This window comes from Lepeophtheirus salmonis, chromosome 4, assembly GCF_016086655.4.
Source record: "Lepeophtheirus salmonis chromosome 4, UVic_Lsal_1.4, whole genome shotgun sequence".
In the NCBI taxonomy this organism is placed as follows: domain Eukaryota; kingdom Metazoa; phylum Arthropoda; class Copepoda; order Siphonostomatoida; family Caligidae; genus Lepeophtheirus; species Lepeophtheirus salmonis.
The window spans coordinates 42,658,458-42,674,475 of record NC_052134.2 but is presented as its reverse complement, the minus strand read 5'-3'; the positions used below and the strand labels follow the sequence as shown (position 1 = coordinate 42,674,475).

General features: G+C 30.9%; 1 non-coding gene across 1 annotated transcript; it reads right to left on the bottom strand.

The window, feature by feature from the left end:
- Nucleotides 1-14,359: 14,359 nt before the first annotated feature.
- LOC121116475 (uncharacterized) lies at nucleotides 14,360-14,890 on the bottom strand. Its single transcript, XR_011779552.1, has 2 exons — nucleotides 14,775-14,890; nucleotides 14,360-14,712 (listed from the first exon to the last, which is right to left on the bottom strand). It is a non-coding gene; the product is annotated as an uncharacterized protein (transcript).
- Nucleotides 14,891-16,018: the final 1,128 nt, after the last annotated feature.

Sequence of the window (16,018 nt, the reverse complement as noted above, 5' to 3'; positions counted from 1 at the left end):
ATGTGTTTGATTGTATGTATGTGATTACAAGCACCTTCCTTTCATGAGACAGCAGAATCCATTTAATACAAGAAGAAGGGTGGTGTTGCTCTTCCATCTTCACCATCACTACCACCCAGGATTCCAAGAAAAGGCCTCCTCCCCTTCAATTTCAACAACTTATGCTAATTTTGTATTTCGTAGTAATCGACATAATTATTCATAAATTCATAATATGTATGCACAAGTTAGGATTTTGTACGAGTTGGTACTTGTATAAGCAAATTGTGCAAGTTGCAACCAAAAACAAAATATATTTTCCTTATAGTTTAGATGGTTAATATCTGTTGGATCGGTCTTAGGACAGCCTTCCTTATCACTATATTACATTGATAACAAAAAAAGATCCTTAGTATTTTGTTGTCAGCTGTCGATTCCCTCCTCTGACTTGATACGTCACGGCTATTTCATAATTAATTATTTTTGAACTCATAACATAAAGGAATAAGTTATACTTTACTTATGTTCTTGTTCCATAAGGACATGAAAACCATTTCTTTGTGGATCCCTAATTGCATATAAATATTGGCCATTTTATTATTTCTGAAATGACATAGTTACCATAAAAAACCGATAAGTACTGGTTCTAGGACAAAAATATTGATCAAGACCGGATTGACATGATTGCAGTCTTTTTAAACCGAAAATTTATCAGGGGGATCCGCTGGGGAGGAGGCTGGAGGGGTTGTAGCTCCCTCACAAAATCAATGAATTTTTATCATGATGTAAAAAAATAGTCGTTAGATCAAATTATGTGGCACGTTTTAAGGTTCAAATGACCAAAGTTATAATACTCGTAAATACACAGGGCTCTCCAATCTCATACAATGGTCGTAAGACTCGCGTATTTCCACCCAATATCATACTGGGTTTGTAGTCTATCATTAATCATGATATTATAAGTGGGTGATTTAGAACTACGATATTTCAAATGGGAGACACTCAACCTCATTTTAAAGCCAGCAAAATAAGTCAAAGACTCATCTCAATGCTTTATATCTGCAGTCAAAAAATATTATTTTTATATGTAATGTTCTTTTATAAGAACTTATAATATATGCATAATTGTTATCAACTCATTAGCACCTACAAATACATAAATACGCTGAGGTAGGCTGGAATAACTATAAATTTTTGAATTTTTTCCCTAAAAATTGAATGTTAGAATTTAAAAAATAGTTTTAAAAAAATTTCAAATACTAAATTTTTGAAATTTTTTTCCAAAAAATTTAGTTTTTAGTGAATAACTATGGATTTTTTTTTTTCGAAAAAGTATAATATTTGAAACTTTTTGTGAACAGCTGTGTACTTTTGAAAAAAAATTCCAAAAATTTAGTATTTGAAATTTTTTGTAAATAACTATGGATTTTTGATATCTTTTCATAATTTCTAATTTTTGGATTTAAAAAAAAAAATCCTAATCTCCAAAATTCGCCTCCCTCCCCCAAAAAAAAAAAAAAAAAAATTATATATCCTGCAGACGTCCCTGAACCAAATAACCAAATGATATATTCGATTCTGTTTTTTTAAATTTTGATCTAGTAAAATTACTTATTAATTACGCATTTAAGAGTAATAATTATGTTATAATGTGCTTGTGCTATATGTTAGAATACGTCTTTCATAAAAAGACATATTATTCAAATTGTCAAAAATTGCAATACTAATATATTGACTATCTAAATATGGTTCAACTTTTGAGACATTCTGATCACCAGTTTTGTAAATTCTTCATTTAGATTGGGCATTCGGAAGAGTGCAAACATCTGCCACTGTTTTTTTGCTACTTTTTTATCTCATTTTTTGGGTTGCAAAAAGTTGCAATTTGAAGTCCTTTACGTTCTGTACTGTAGTTCTTAAAGCACTAAACTGATGGATGGAGATAATACATCATTTGATAACTATTGAGGTATGCAACTAAATTATTTCATAAGAAAACTACCTATAAATCATTGGCAAAAGGAGGTGAGAGTCCAAGTCACTCACAATTATTATAGTATTGCATATAAATTCAAGATTTCCTTGAATTACAATCAATTTCCACGTCTGAAAAATGAATATTGTCTTTAGTTGATAAAATTATATTCAATGGTTAGTATAAAAAACTATAAGACAATGAATGTTGTTTATATCAGTCACATAGTTTGAGGGTTGATAAAATCCAATATTAACTACTGATCAGTGGCGTTGTAGTCAATTAACTAATTTCATACAAATGCAGCCATATATCAATGTCAAAATAATAACTCAACTTTTAACTCAAAAAATAGAAGGCATCTTGCCCTACTTTTTTCTGGGATCTGTAGTACTGATAAAACCCTTTAAAATGGTTATGACATATCCAAGGTGTCGTCTATGTCATACACCTTTGTGGACAGTTTTTATGCTTTCCGAAACAACTTCCTATTTTGGGTGAACAGATCGTAAAGCGCCATCGGTGCTTTCAAACCCACGTTTAAATTCAGTATAAAACTCATTACTAGTTTATTTCCCATGTACAAAGTCCCTATAAGTATTGTTGTGTTGGTTCCGTATCAGCCCGGACCCGTTTCGCCCTGTATTTCAGTTTTAAAACTTATGAAGTTACTCTACTTTATTTCTTCTTTTTTTAATTAGTTCTAGCATTGACATTCAAGTAAGACTGACAGTCTTTATAGTATAGTCGTATAAGGCCTAAAAAATGGTCAACCCGGAAAAAAATCGTAACTTAACAAATTTGCTATCAAAAGAAGCGCAATTCTATGTAAATAAACATATACAAAATCCGCTTTGAGGATATACAAAGCTATTTCCAATCCGAGCTCACAAACTTATCTACCTCACTGTTTCAGATTTCGATGATGCGCAAATCAAGCAAAGCAAAACTGGGACATGCTTTAAAGAAAGATGTCACAGTGTCCACTTACAAAGCAGATCAATCATTTCATGTTCTTGATGGAAGTGCTCTGCTACATAAAGTGAAGTGGCTAAAAAATTGTTCATATCAGTCAATTTTGGATCAGTTCACAAAGTATGTGAGCAAGAAGTATGGCCGATCGTGTATAGTCTTTGATGGATATGATAATGGTCCCTACGTTCAAGATCACAAACACAAACGAAAATGAAGAACGCCTTTATAAGTTTGGGAAATGATTCAGCCAGGAAGTATTTTTTAAAAACGAGCAAAACAAATTGCAGTTCATATCTTTCCTGTCAAATGAGTTGCGAAGAGAAGGTTACGATGTTCGAAACAGTTTGGGAGATGCAGACACTCAAATCGTTTCAGCCGCATTATAGTATGCAAAAGACAGCAACACAGATGTTGTTGTTGAATCGGCTGACACTGACATTCTAGTATTGTTGATGTTTCATTGGAAAAGGGGTACGCATGCTTTCAGGTGCACCAAGCAAAAAAGAGGACAAAGAAACGTGGAGAATTGAAGATTTGGTAATTTCAACTAGGAATGTCATCACAAGTCATGTCTTGCTCATTCATGCCTGGTCGGGTTGTGATACTACGTCTGCATAATTTGGACAGGGTAAACTTCATTTTGTGTTTCATTAATATATCTAGGAATTTAACTATGAACTTCGTTCTACTTACTGGTTTCACATAGATGACGATGATACGTCACGTCGTATTATTTTAATTTGATATATGCTTGTCTTGTAATATCATTGTTTTCGAGCTTTGTAAATCAAAAATAAACACACATAAAGTGTTTCTGGTAAAAACTGAACACTTTGAGTAACCATTAATAGATTACTTACGCCTAGTATGCAAAATATACTCACATCTACTCAAAATGTTCAGGGTTTTTTATATTTTTAATTTTTATATCAGGAAAAACAAGTTCAGAAATTTCAGACAAACCGTGTCTTTCAAGAATCTGCTGAAGTATTTGAGTACGAAACAGCCACATCAGAGGAAGTAGAGCAAAAAGGATTTGAATTGTTAATGTTTAGGTAAATGAAAATATTACTACATAAGCATATACACTTATGAAAATTTCCTACCTGAGAGAATCCTCAATAAAATTTGAAATTGTGTTTAGATTTTATACAAATTATATATTTTATAGCTACGGTGGAAAAGGAAACTGGATAATGGAAGATTTGCGTTATCAATTGTTCATGAAGGCAGCAGCGACGTCTAAAACGACAATCAAGCCACAGCCTCTTGCTCCAACCAAAAATGCTGCAAAGTATCAACTTTGCGAATCCACCTGCAGGTCATTGAATGGAAAAAATTGACTTAGTCCGCTTGATTGGGGTTGAAAACTATCCACCAACAGTTGCAAGCATATCATGACGGATTTTAGCGCGGCACCAGATAATATTCTTCACTTCAAACGCTGCAATTGTAACATATCCAAGATAAGGCCTTGTAGTACCAACGTTTGTAGCTGCAGGCAACAGCTTTCATGTGTTTCCCCTTGTGGTAATTGCAATGTAGTTGAGTTTGATAATTGTGACCATGAGGAAGTTTCATCAGACGAAGACAGTTTTGGAAGTGACGAGAAAGCAGATACAAATATATTAGATCATATCTTTGATGTTTAAAATCTTTATCGATCCAAAGTTTTCAATTTTTTCGCTTTTTTTCGAATAGCAAAATATGTACATATAATGTAATATAAAATACTGTGTTCCTTATGTGCAAAATTTCATGATCGTAGCATTTTTGGTACAGTTTTTAACCGGGCTATTGGAGGGTGGAGGACAATTGAAAAAAAATGAGCTATGATAAATTTTGACAGAAATACCCACTTTTTACTCTTACTTTTTGCCCGAAACCGATGAAAGCGGATTATGGATATGTTAATTACCATAAAATTCGCTCCTTTTCGTACCAAATTGTTAAGTTACGAGTTTTTTCCGGGTTGAACCCTAATATTACTATACTATAAGAACCGTTCCTAAGACAGGACTGAATAAATAAGGACTGACACAACATTACCCATAATTGCTATCAGGCCACTCTTTGGCTTTAACAGTATTTTTCCCCATAAAAAAAAAACAGTTTTTAATCAACTCAAATATTTTTTTCCATCCATTAAAACTTACTAAACAGGGATCACTGAAACGACTGTTAATACTTAATGTTTGAAGGTTAGTGCTAACCAGAAGAAATTACATGGGTATTTCAACAATGTTGCTATATATGTGTCAGACAAGGGAGTTATTGAGTTGTGTGGTACATAATACTTCTAGCCATCTAGCCTGGTGTTAGGTCGTATTAAACCAATGTATTGTAATTGAAGGAATATATATCATTTTACGTGAATCTCTGTTAATCAAAATTGATTTTGTTTTTCAATTACAGTACATATCTATATATGTACCTACATATTATGTAGCTTGTAGTTACGGATCCATTCATACACAAAAGAAAAAGATGATATCTTCCATGTTCGAATCTCAGAGCAACTAAGTGCTGTTGTTATTTAAAGCCAACAATAACAACAAAAAGATCTCTTAGGAAATAAAAGTATATCTACACAGTACATATAGAACTAGGTACGTATTGTATATAGGTATAAAATCAATTAAGTTCAAGGACAAAAAAGGACGAATGATACAATAATAATAATACTTAGAGTCGAGTAGGTGTAAGACGAGAATCTTAAGAACAAGATGGTGGTGTGATGGCTATCAAAGGAGGAGTGTGACTTGTGCTTGTTGTATGTTGTAGACAGTGCCGTTGCTGGGATTTTGAAATAGGTGAGGTCCTGGATCCAAACACGTGCAAAAGTGCATGCACTGATTTTCCCTCAATCTGGAGGAGTAAATTTTGATCTTTACAGGTTTAGGCACGAGAAGTGTAAGGAATAGGGGGGTGCAACACCATTAAAATAAATATATTTGTCAAATTTGTCAAAAAAACCCACTCTAAAAATATGTCGTCAAAATTTTTTTTTTTAATTCGTCTTTTTTTATATATAAAAAAATTTAATATGCCTTGAAAAAACGTTCTGTCAAAATTGTCAAAATTTGGTCGAAAAGCCTCGCCAAAAGAAAAGGAGTGTGACTTGTTTATATTGTCTATGTTATATTTTTAAATGGGAGAGTTTCTTGATCCACGTTCGTTCAAAACCTCAAACACTGATTTCCCCTCAATCTGGAGTAAATTTTTATCTTTAGAGTGTAAGGCACGTGACTAAGTTTAAAGGGGGGGGAGACTGCAACACCTTACTTTTCAAATTTGAATTTTGTTGCCATATTGTTAAAAGGACAGTGTTTTTTTAACAAAAATGAAAAATGTTTGATAATAATATTATTTCTTAAATTTGTCTTTAAAAAAAAATGTTCATATGGCTTTAAAAAAAAGTCTGCCAAAATAGTCAAATTTTTGTCAAAAAGAATTCCCCCCTCCCAAAAAAAAATCTATTAACAACTCTGTACAAAAAGCCAGTTTTGTTTTTCAACTTTTTTCGAATTTTGATATTGGGTATTCTGGAAAAGTTGGAATTTCCTAAGGAAATACCCTATGCAAAATTTTATTTTTCTACCATGTCATCTTTAGTTTGCAAATCTAGTTCAAAGTTTGAAAAGAGACAAATGTTATTTACTTCTTCTATAATGTTTAAAATATTGCATTAATTAGTTATGATAGATATTATTCTAACCTATAAAAAATATTGTAAAGTTTTTTAAAGGTACTCTATAGAGCAAAAAGTGGGGATAACATAGGAAATATTTGATGTATCCTCTCTAAAAATTTAAGAAAATGTTGCGCGCTAACGCAGATCATCAAATTTTCCTAACTTTTTTATTTATTTTTATTTTTTTATTGCTAAAAAATGTTTATATAGATGTATTGATTGAGCATTACTTAAATTTATTTTTTACCTTTATTAAAACGTTTCTAAATGCATGATAAGACATGTTTTAAGAGAAAACTATTAAGAAAGTCTTTTTTATTTTTTCAGACAAAACATAACAGTCTAATCTAATTACAAGATATTATGCAATGAAATTTCATTTTAAAACATGGTACTTCTATCACAAAAAAATATGCTCTGTATTTTTTATTATATTGTGGCTAAGTAAAGCGTTTTATCAGATAGAAGACATATAGTGTTTACACACAATTCAGATATAAGATGGCCCAAAATATTTTTTTGTTTCTTCAACATTATCCCTTATGACATAGTTGTCAAAAATTACAACTAGGTACTGCATAGAAATGACCAAAAAAAAAGTAATCAAACAAATAGAAGTAAATATCAAACGATTAAATATTTAGCAATTTCATACTTTTCATAATAGATAATCATGATTATTAGCACTAATTTTATTGTTTGTTTGTTTGAAAAAATCGTGACGATAAATATCTATTATATTGTATCAGACCAAATTAAATCATGGTATCAAGGTCATCTGTTTTTATGTGTAAGAGATCATTTTTTTTAGTAGAGGGCTTCAGACCCTGCCTTGGCATTTGAATTTGGCATATGGTGTAAAAGAGGTTCACACTGTTTTTGTTTTTTGTATTTATTAAAAAAATATAACATAATAGGAATCAGAATAGTTCAGCTGAATGGGTAGTGAAAATTGATATTAATTGAGTTATTTTAGCAACCAAAAAGGTCATAAGGTAAAAAAAAAGAAGCTATTCATAAATTTTCATCTACAGCGTTTCCGTTTGACGTCTTCGTTTTAGAAGTAAGAGGCATTTAAAACGAAAATTAAATGATAATAAAAAGCATTGTTTCATTATCACTGCCAAACCTAGAGTGAGGCTGGTCTATTCTACTATTGAATAAAAATATGGATAAAGCCCAAACAAACTAATATCGATTTTGAAACAAAATATTTTATTCATTTCAAACTATATTGTTATTTTGGAAATGGACTGAAATTGATATTTGGAATGTTTTGAATAAAACCAATCTGGAATAACCGAAAGATTAAAAACATGAAGGGACTATGAACCAAGATTTAAAAACCATATTTACTGCACAAAAGTACATTTTAGTATTTATTATTATCATTTACATTCTGCTTTGTAAACGAACGGTATTGAACAATTGTGGATCGGTGTTAATTTTGTCAACAGTTTTCAATTCTTGAGTTCATCATTATTAGTGATTACAAAAAAAAAAAAAAATCCCGATGATTCTTTAATATTTTAAATAGTAGTTAGAAATTATCTGGCCAACAAACTTTTTCCCAGGGCGCATAATCCCATGACAAACTTTCCTAAGGCAAATCTGAGAAGGCGAGCTTTCTTAGATCCCTTTACAAAACTTATCTCCCTAAAATAACAATATCACGTTCAATTTGTTTCTTCTCAGTTTTGGAGCATTTTTTATCATGAATTATTTTATTACAATATTTATAAAATTATAAAACTCAAGTAACAAATTCACATGATTGTTTATTGTATCTTGACGGGTATATATATATATATATATATTCCATAACTTATAAAAGTATCAAATAGTTCAATACCAGTAAAAAATAATTATACATAAGAATCTAGATTTGCAAATTAAACATTATTATCCCAATGCCGATTCTGATTCCAGAAAAAATACGCGACCCCGATTAATCGTTACAGAAAAAACTCTTATTTATCGACTACATTTTTTCTTGTACCGTCTTGAGACATATTACCACTGTTTAGACTTATACAATAAATATCCGTATGAACAGGTCAGGTTTTCTATGTTAAATAAAATAATTTAGCCCGGCCTCCTACTTTTTACTGTAAAATACAGGACTTAGGAAAAGTGCCTTGAACGTCCTCTTATAAAAAAAAAAGTATTGAGCATGGGTACAATTGATTTCTAAAATAAAATATGTAGTGTCGGGGACACAAGTTGATTTTATCAATTGGATGGTATCTGTTGTAACTCTCTTGGTTTAACTACATATATAGGGTCATTCCACCCCAAAACGTTCAAAAATTTCAAAAAAACGTAATTAACTATTTTAAATTTTAAAAATTAGATAATTCTATAGTTATAAATTACAACAAGCAATATTTTCCGCAAAAAAATGGCTAAATATAAGAGAAAATAACATTGATGGATAGGAGTATACAATTTTAGTACTGCGGTCCGCGCACCTAGATGTTTTTCTTTTCCTTTATTGTACTGGGCATTCTTGATACTAAGATAAAAAATTATATAAAAAGTATTATTAAGAAATGTTTTTATTCTAGTTTAATGTCTTTTAAGGCATTCAATGCTGTGTTTTATTTGTACTTTTGTCCAAAAACTACGCTAAATCATCAAATAAAGCATTTTTGGAAAAACTTTAAGGCTGGGACATACTTAGATCTCCCAAAAATGATTCTTGAGCTTTTCACATCTTAAATCAATAGGTTTAATGACACATATTGTTAACTTCCGTGATCACAATACCCGGAATGTATTTGTAAGTGGGGGAAGGGGAATTATATAAAGGTGACGTCATCAAGGGAGACTGATAAGTTTTTTTTGGGGGGTAAGGGGGGAATTGCCGTCAGACTTTTTTGAAACTTTTGACAGAATATTTAAGAAAATATTTTTATATGAGACAAAAAATTTTTTTTTAAACTTTTAGAGTTAATATTTTTGGAAGGGATCAAATATGAACAAATGACCTTTTTTTCAAAAAAATGAGATATTGGAAAAAAATACTAAAACTGCGAACTTTTTATTTTGTTTAGACAAGAAGAAGACATTTTGTCTTTTCCATATCAATAAAAAAAAGCGGAGCAAATTGCCCCTTGTCCCCTATGATTCTGGGGCTACTACCCACTGTCGTTTTGGCGTGAAATGATCTTTTACAGTGTTGCTTAATCTTACCCGGCAGTGTAATATTGGTACAACCATGACTGTAATATGATTTTGTGTATTGTTATTTCATATTACAGAAGGTCAGGCAAGAGGGGGCCATAGCCTCCCACTTTCTTAGAATTTACAATTATCCTAGATCATCAACCATTTTTTTTTTTTTTTTTTTTTTTTTTTAATTTCAGTTTATTTTAATTCCTCCACTTTCAAAAACGATGCACAAAACCTGTATTTAAACGCTCTGTAGAAGGTAGGCTCATAATGCACTTTCAACCTTACTCTACATAAGTTAATGACATTATCAAATAAGTTGTTGCAAAAAAATGCTACATCGAATAATATTCTAGATATGTTAATTGCTCCTTATAATCTTTCTAATTAAAAAAAAAAAAATTGAAATATTTTGTGGCCTTTTTTTTTTAAGCTCCTGTGACTGGGTGGTCTAATTAAACCTTCTCTTAATTATTTCTTTTTTATTATTATTGTACCGTGGTTTTAATACTTTAAAAATAGGAAGAAAAAAAAGATTTGATATTTTCGATACTTATACTTTAAAAAAGCCCTTCCCAAAAAAGGTTTTGATAACTATACAATTCAATCAACTCATAGCCATAGATAAGTAAATTAAATTGAATTGACTAGTAAAGAAGCTAACTATTAATAAATAAATGTAAAAAAAAAAATCCCTAAAGAATAATTGTAGAGAACAATTTGAAAGGGATCATTTACTTATTTGCTAGCATGGTGCCCTTTTTAATAACATTGCTACTTACGTTCAGAGTTGTATTTGAATCTATTTTTCGGGGTTCAAATCATGTCCGAGTCCTTATGCTTCTAGTCCAAGTCAAATTGAGCACTCAGGGGTGTCTGCAGGGGGCGGGCTGGAGGGCTGTGATATAGAATTATTATTTTTTACAAGAAAAGTTAATATTTGATTTTTTTTTCCAAGAAATTTAATATTTGAAATTTAATTTTTGAATTTTTTGTGAACAGCTGTGCATTTTTCAATTTTTTACAAAAAAATTAATATTTGAAATTTTTTTTCTTGTATATATCTTTTTCAAATACAAAAAATTCAAAAACTAATTCTATATTTGATACAATGAATTTTTAATTTTGATTACTACCTAATTATATTCAGTATATAAATTAGGAACCGTTTGTGCATTAATTGATACAAATAAATTATCAAATATAATTTAGAATTCATATTTGCTCAATTTTGAAAAAGTTGTGGAAGATTCTTTTTTTGCTATATTTCAAAACGAGGAAAATCTGTTTGTCCATTAGTAAAGTAGCTGGGTGTGACGCTGAAATCAGAGCACAATATTATTGGCAAACGCAGAGGTTCTGGTAAGTTTTTCAGAAACGGAAATAAGTAAAGCTAAGCACGTTGAACATTTGATAACACTATGTAGAAATTTCATTTGTTTATTTCTTTTTAAATTGTCAAGAAAATGGGATTTTGTAGTTCCTCGCGCTTCTTGATGCAGGAAATAAATTTTGAAGGCTCACGTCCTCTAGTGGGTTTGGAATAACTTTCCGGATGATAATGTGATCCTGCAACAAGACGGTACTCCTGCCTCTAGTATTTCATTGGGCTACATATAATTTTTTCTTCTTCAAAATGAAAAATAAGGATTACATTCTGATGTATCACTTGAGAAAAGGAACTTTAATGAAACTTTTGAAATTCAACAACATAACATTAAAATTCCAAGTTATGAAATTCATCAACATAACTTTAAAATTGAAACTTCTGAATCCCTTTACGAATAGAGAACGTCTTTAAACAAAAGTGATTTGAAATGGTTATGGAGGTCACGCCCTTTCAAGACTGAAACTTTTCAAACATAGTTCTTTCATTAAAATACAACAGAAGATCAAAAGAAAGGGTCACCCTAAAAATTGGGCACCCTAGTATATACGCTAAATTATAAATCTAAAAGAAGTACACATTTTTGTGACCTTTGACCTCATATATGATCTTAAAACTTTACTTTATAAACTTAAAATTTTATATACCTACTGCTTTAAACGTAAAAAGGCTTTAAGGATCATGATATTTGCTAGTTTCTTCTAATTATTTTGAAAATAGATTAAATAAATACGCATTTATGGATGAAAAAGTAATTTTCTGAATAGGGCAGGTTTTCGTGTAGAAATTTATTTTTTAAAGTGCTTAAAAGATTCTTTAGCATCCGAAAAGTAGGGCTAAGTTCAAATTGCTCATTTTGATAAATTAACACCTCCCCCTTAATGAAACGTCAGGCCCGATTTGCTGCTCTTATACCAAACATTCTTCAAATTGTCAGGGAGAACAAAGTAATTTTTGTTTTTTCTTATTTTTAGCATATTGGCAGGTCATATTACTTTCGAAAATAACCATTAGGGATGAGATCATGGAGAAGGGCAAAGAGAAAGCGGGAGTGAGAATATGGAAATACAGAATTAAGACCCTTGTTACCATCAGTTGCCTCTAATATGATTTGAGGATTAAATTAGTTACTACTATAGGGAAGATAACTTTTTACATTTAAAATAGTATTATTTCAGGGAAAATATTGTAATTGTACTTAAATTTATATATATTATGCATATTAAAAATATTTTACACCAAAGATAGGCGATAATACTTACTTTAGAGGGAGAAGTCTGCACCACGACGCCTATTAAATAATAATAATAATGAGTACTCTCAGCAACCGTTTTTCTTTTTCTAATTCCTAAACATAGGTTTTTCTTTACAAAGATCCCTTCTTCAATCATCATCCATCACTTTTAACAAGTTTTAAAAGAATAATAAATATTTTAACTTGACCTAAATTAAAAATAATAGCAAAATATCCTTGTAAATGAAAGATGATTAAAGTTTTATCCAACAAATGGTAATACGGAACTATAACATTAGTGGAAATGATGCACTTTAGAAGGTGTTCTAAAATTTGGAACTTTTGGAAGTATTTTATGTATGTATTAATAAAGATCCCATTGGAAATTTATAAGTGATCGCATAATTAGCCATGATCAATTTTTCATATTTTTATAGATCTCAATGACTGATAGACTTATTTTGATTTTCTTATTAAATCCTGGAGAGGTGTTTGAGGATTTGACTTTGGTCCAAACTTGTGACACCCTATCTGAGTATTTATTCTAAGTTTGTGGAATATAGAATGAGATATACATTAATACAAAGAAGTTTGGGGTTTTTTCTTCCAAGAAAAGATGTAAAACCTTTTGTCTTATTACCATACACATCACCCTGTGAATGGTGCGATAGTAATATTTTTATTTTTTTATCACTCTAAGATTTAATTCAATAATGACACATCAATTTCTGAGTCGAAGGATCTGCCTTTTTCTTCTTCGTCTCAACTCTGTTTCAAACGGTTATTTTAAACCATAAAAAAAATATAAATATTTTTTCATCTAAGGGGTGTCATTAGAATCACACAAATGCCACATGATTCTATCACAAACACTTAATTTAAAAGTGGAGCTATAGATTAGTTTTGAGACTTGGTTTGATGTTTTTTCGGTTCGGTCTTAGGTTATTTTTATAGACCAAATTTTGAGCAATATTTAGGTCCAAAAAATTCTTAAGTTCAAACGGTGTACCGAAATTAAAATTGAGATTGAAAATTTTTTTAACCTATAAAAATATAGGTTTTTTTTTTTTACTTATAGCGATTTATTTTTTACGAGACCGCTGAAGACCAAATTTGGACCGAATTAGTACAAATAATGATGGTCTAAGACCATAAGGGCATTTGGAAGGAGGGGTTAAGGTCTTCTTACCCCCAAAATGTATTGTATAAACATATTTAATATGTAAAAACATACAATTTGCCCCACCCCTAGAATAAATTTAAAACTCCACCTATGTCTCAGTCCGGTCTAGGATTTCCGGAGCAACCCCAACACTATGCTATGTAGTGTGTGAGCTGATATCTAATGAGAATGAATAAAATAAAATAAAAATCATTTGAGTAGTTGATGGGTAAAAATCCAATCAACCCAACCACAGGAATGTTGTTGTCGTTAATGTATGTATATGATGATGTCAAGTGAGTGACTAAAAAACTGCCTTGTAGGTAAGTACTTACTAGCGCATCCATACAAACTTTGAATGTGACAAGTCATTCAAGTCCTTGACATTGATATGAATCCATGTATGTACATATGTATAAGTCAATAAAACTATTCAGCTGTGAGGGATGACTCTTACTTTCAAGTAGTAGTTAAGAGAGAGAAAAAAGTACAACTCATTGCAAAAAAAAGTAGAAAAAAACGAAAACCTTGGTTGTACGGACAATGATGAAACCTCTCTCTTAGCATGAGAACTAGTCTTTAAATATATATTGTAGATTAAGTAGTTTGTTTCGTGATAAGGTCTTATAAAAACTATATAGGTAGAATATACTATATGTATATATATAACTAACTAACTTTAATTAGCTAATGAACCATGATGAAAGAAAGGGTAGGAACACTAATGATTACTAATATACTAAATAGATATTTTGTCACAAAAACCAAATTCTGGCGCGTTTAAGAATATATACATATATTTTTCGAATGGTATAATAAATTTCATTATGAAAAACAAGAGAGAAACTCACAAAAGAACCATCTCAAAAATCGATGGTCTCCTAATATCTCTTGTTTAGCAATAAATAATAATTGTAACATAACAGTCAGAAATTCGTAATAAATAAACAAAAAGAAAGAATCGTTCGTTGGGTCCAGTTCAAAATTCAACTAAATTAATCGGGTAACAGCGGGGAGAAGAAAACATTTTAGTGGCATCCACCATAGCCGGTTGAACCGAAACCATGCTTACATTTGCAGTAATCACAGTGGCAGTATTCACCCTGTGTACTTCCATAGCAGTACTTTTTACCTATACAACATAGAATAACGTTAAGGATAAAATTTGTGGGTATCAAATAATAGCCTCCTTACCATAGCCTTTTCCATATCCTCCGCAATGAACGTGTCCTTTTTCGCATTTGCAGTAATGACAGTTACAGTAGGATCCTTTGACAATACAAGCTGTTCCGTGGCCTTTTTGATGGCCGTGGCCGTGACCACCATGTCCATAAGAATCTGCGGAGGCTTCTTGGACTGCAACAAGTACGACGAAAAGAAGGATGGAGAAGATGAGAGGATGAGAGACGATGGAAGCCATTGTGTTGAGTAGGTGTGGATTTGAGGAGTTTGTCACTAGAATATATTCACAAATGGGATTGTAGAAGTAGTATCCTTATTGGAGTTGGAACTCTTGGAAGTGAAATGAGAAACTGATGCTGATTTGCGAGATTTCGCATCTACTTATAGTCCAAAAAGGGATGATGATTGCCTGATATGTACAACCACGCTTTTGGAAGTGATTTCCTTGAATATGCACTTTGATTTTTTTTTTTTTTTTTTTTTTTTTTTGAAATTATCATTCAATGACAATTTTAAAAAAAGAGTTGAAAAAATTAATCATTGTTTTAATTACTGAGCGTGTGTGCATGTATGTGAATGAGAGAGTGTAGAACAGGAGCTCTCCTTCATCCCGGCATCAGGACTTCCTCTAATAAATTAGATCGAGTAATTTTATCATTATTTAAATGCCATGGAGAGTCATGACTTCGTTTACAAATAATAAAAAACAAGCAACCAATGTCAAATTTTTAAATACTACATTAATACATCTGACATATATATCAAAAGTTGTTTTCAATTTATCATTATGAATACAACATACACGAAATTCGTGTGTTTGTCATAAACTAGAGTTTGTCTCTGTACATGACAATGATGTAAAAAAAAATCTATGAATATATTTTACAAGGCCTTGGACTGCTCTTATCTCTCTTTTTATATCACCTCTTAAATTTATTCACAACAGATTTAGACTCATCCATAACTGATTCAGGTTTTATTATCCACCTAAATATAATTCTTGCACTATTTTTGAGACCATTTGTCACAAAAATGAGTTCACTTCTACCACAGGTTCTCATCATATATATACGAAAAATTCCCTTTTTTAACCACAAGAACTTCTTAGATTCCAAGAGGTTGCAATTAGTGATATACTTACATCGCAAAATAGTATTGGGCTCCTGTATGTAGTTCCTTACTGGAACACAACAGTGAGGGAAATCAAAACTTGCAGTAGCATGTCTAAATTACGAAAAACGTTATTTTTATGCAAT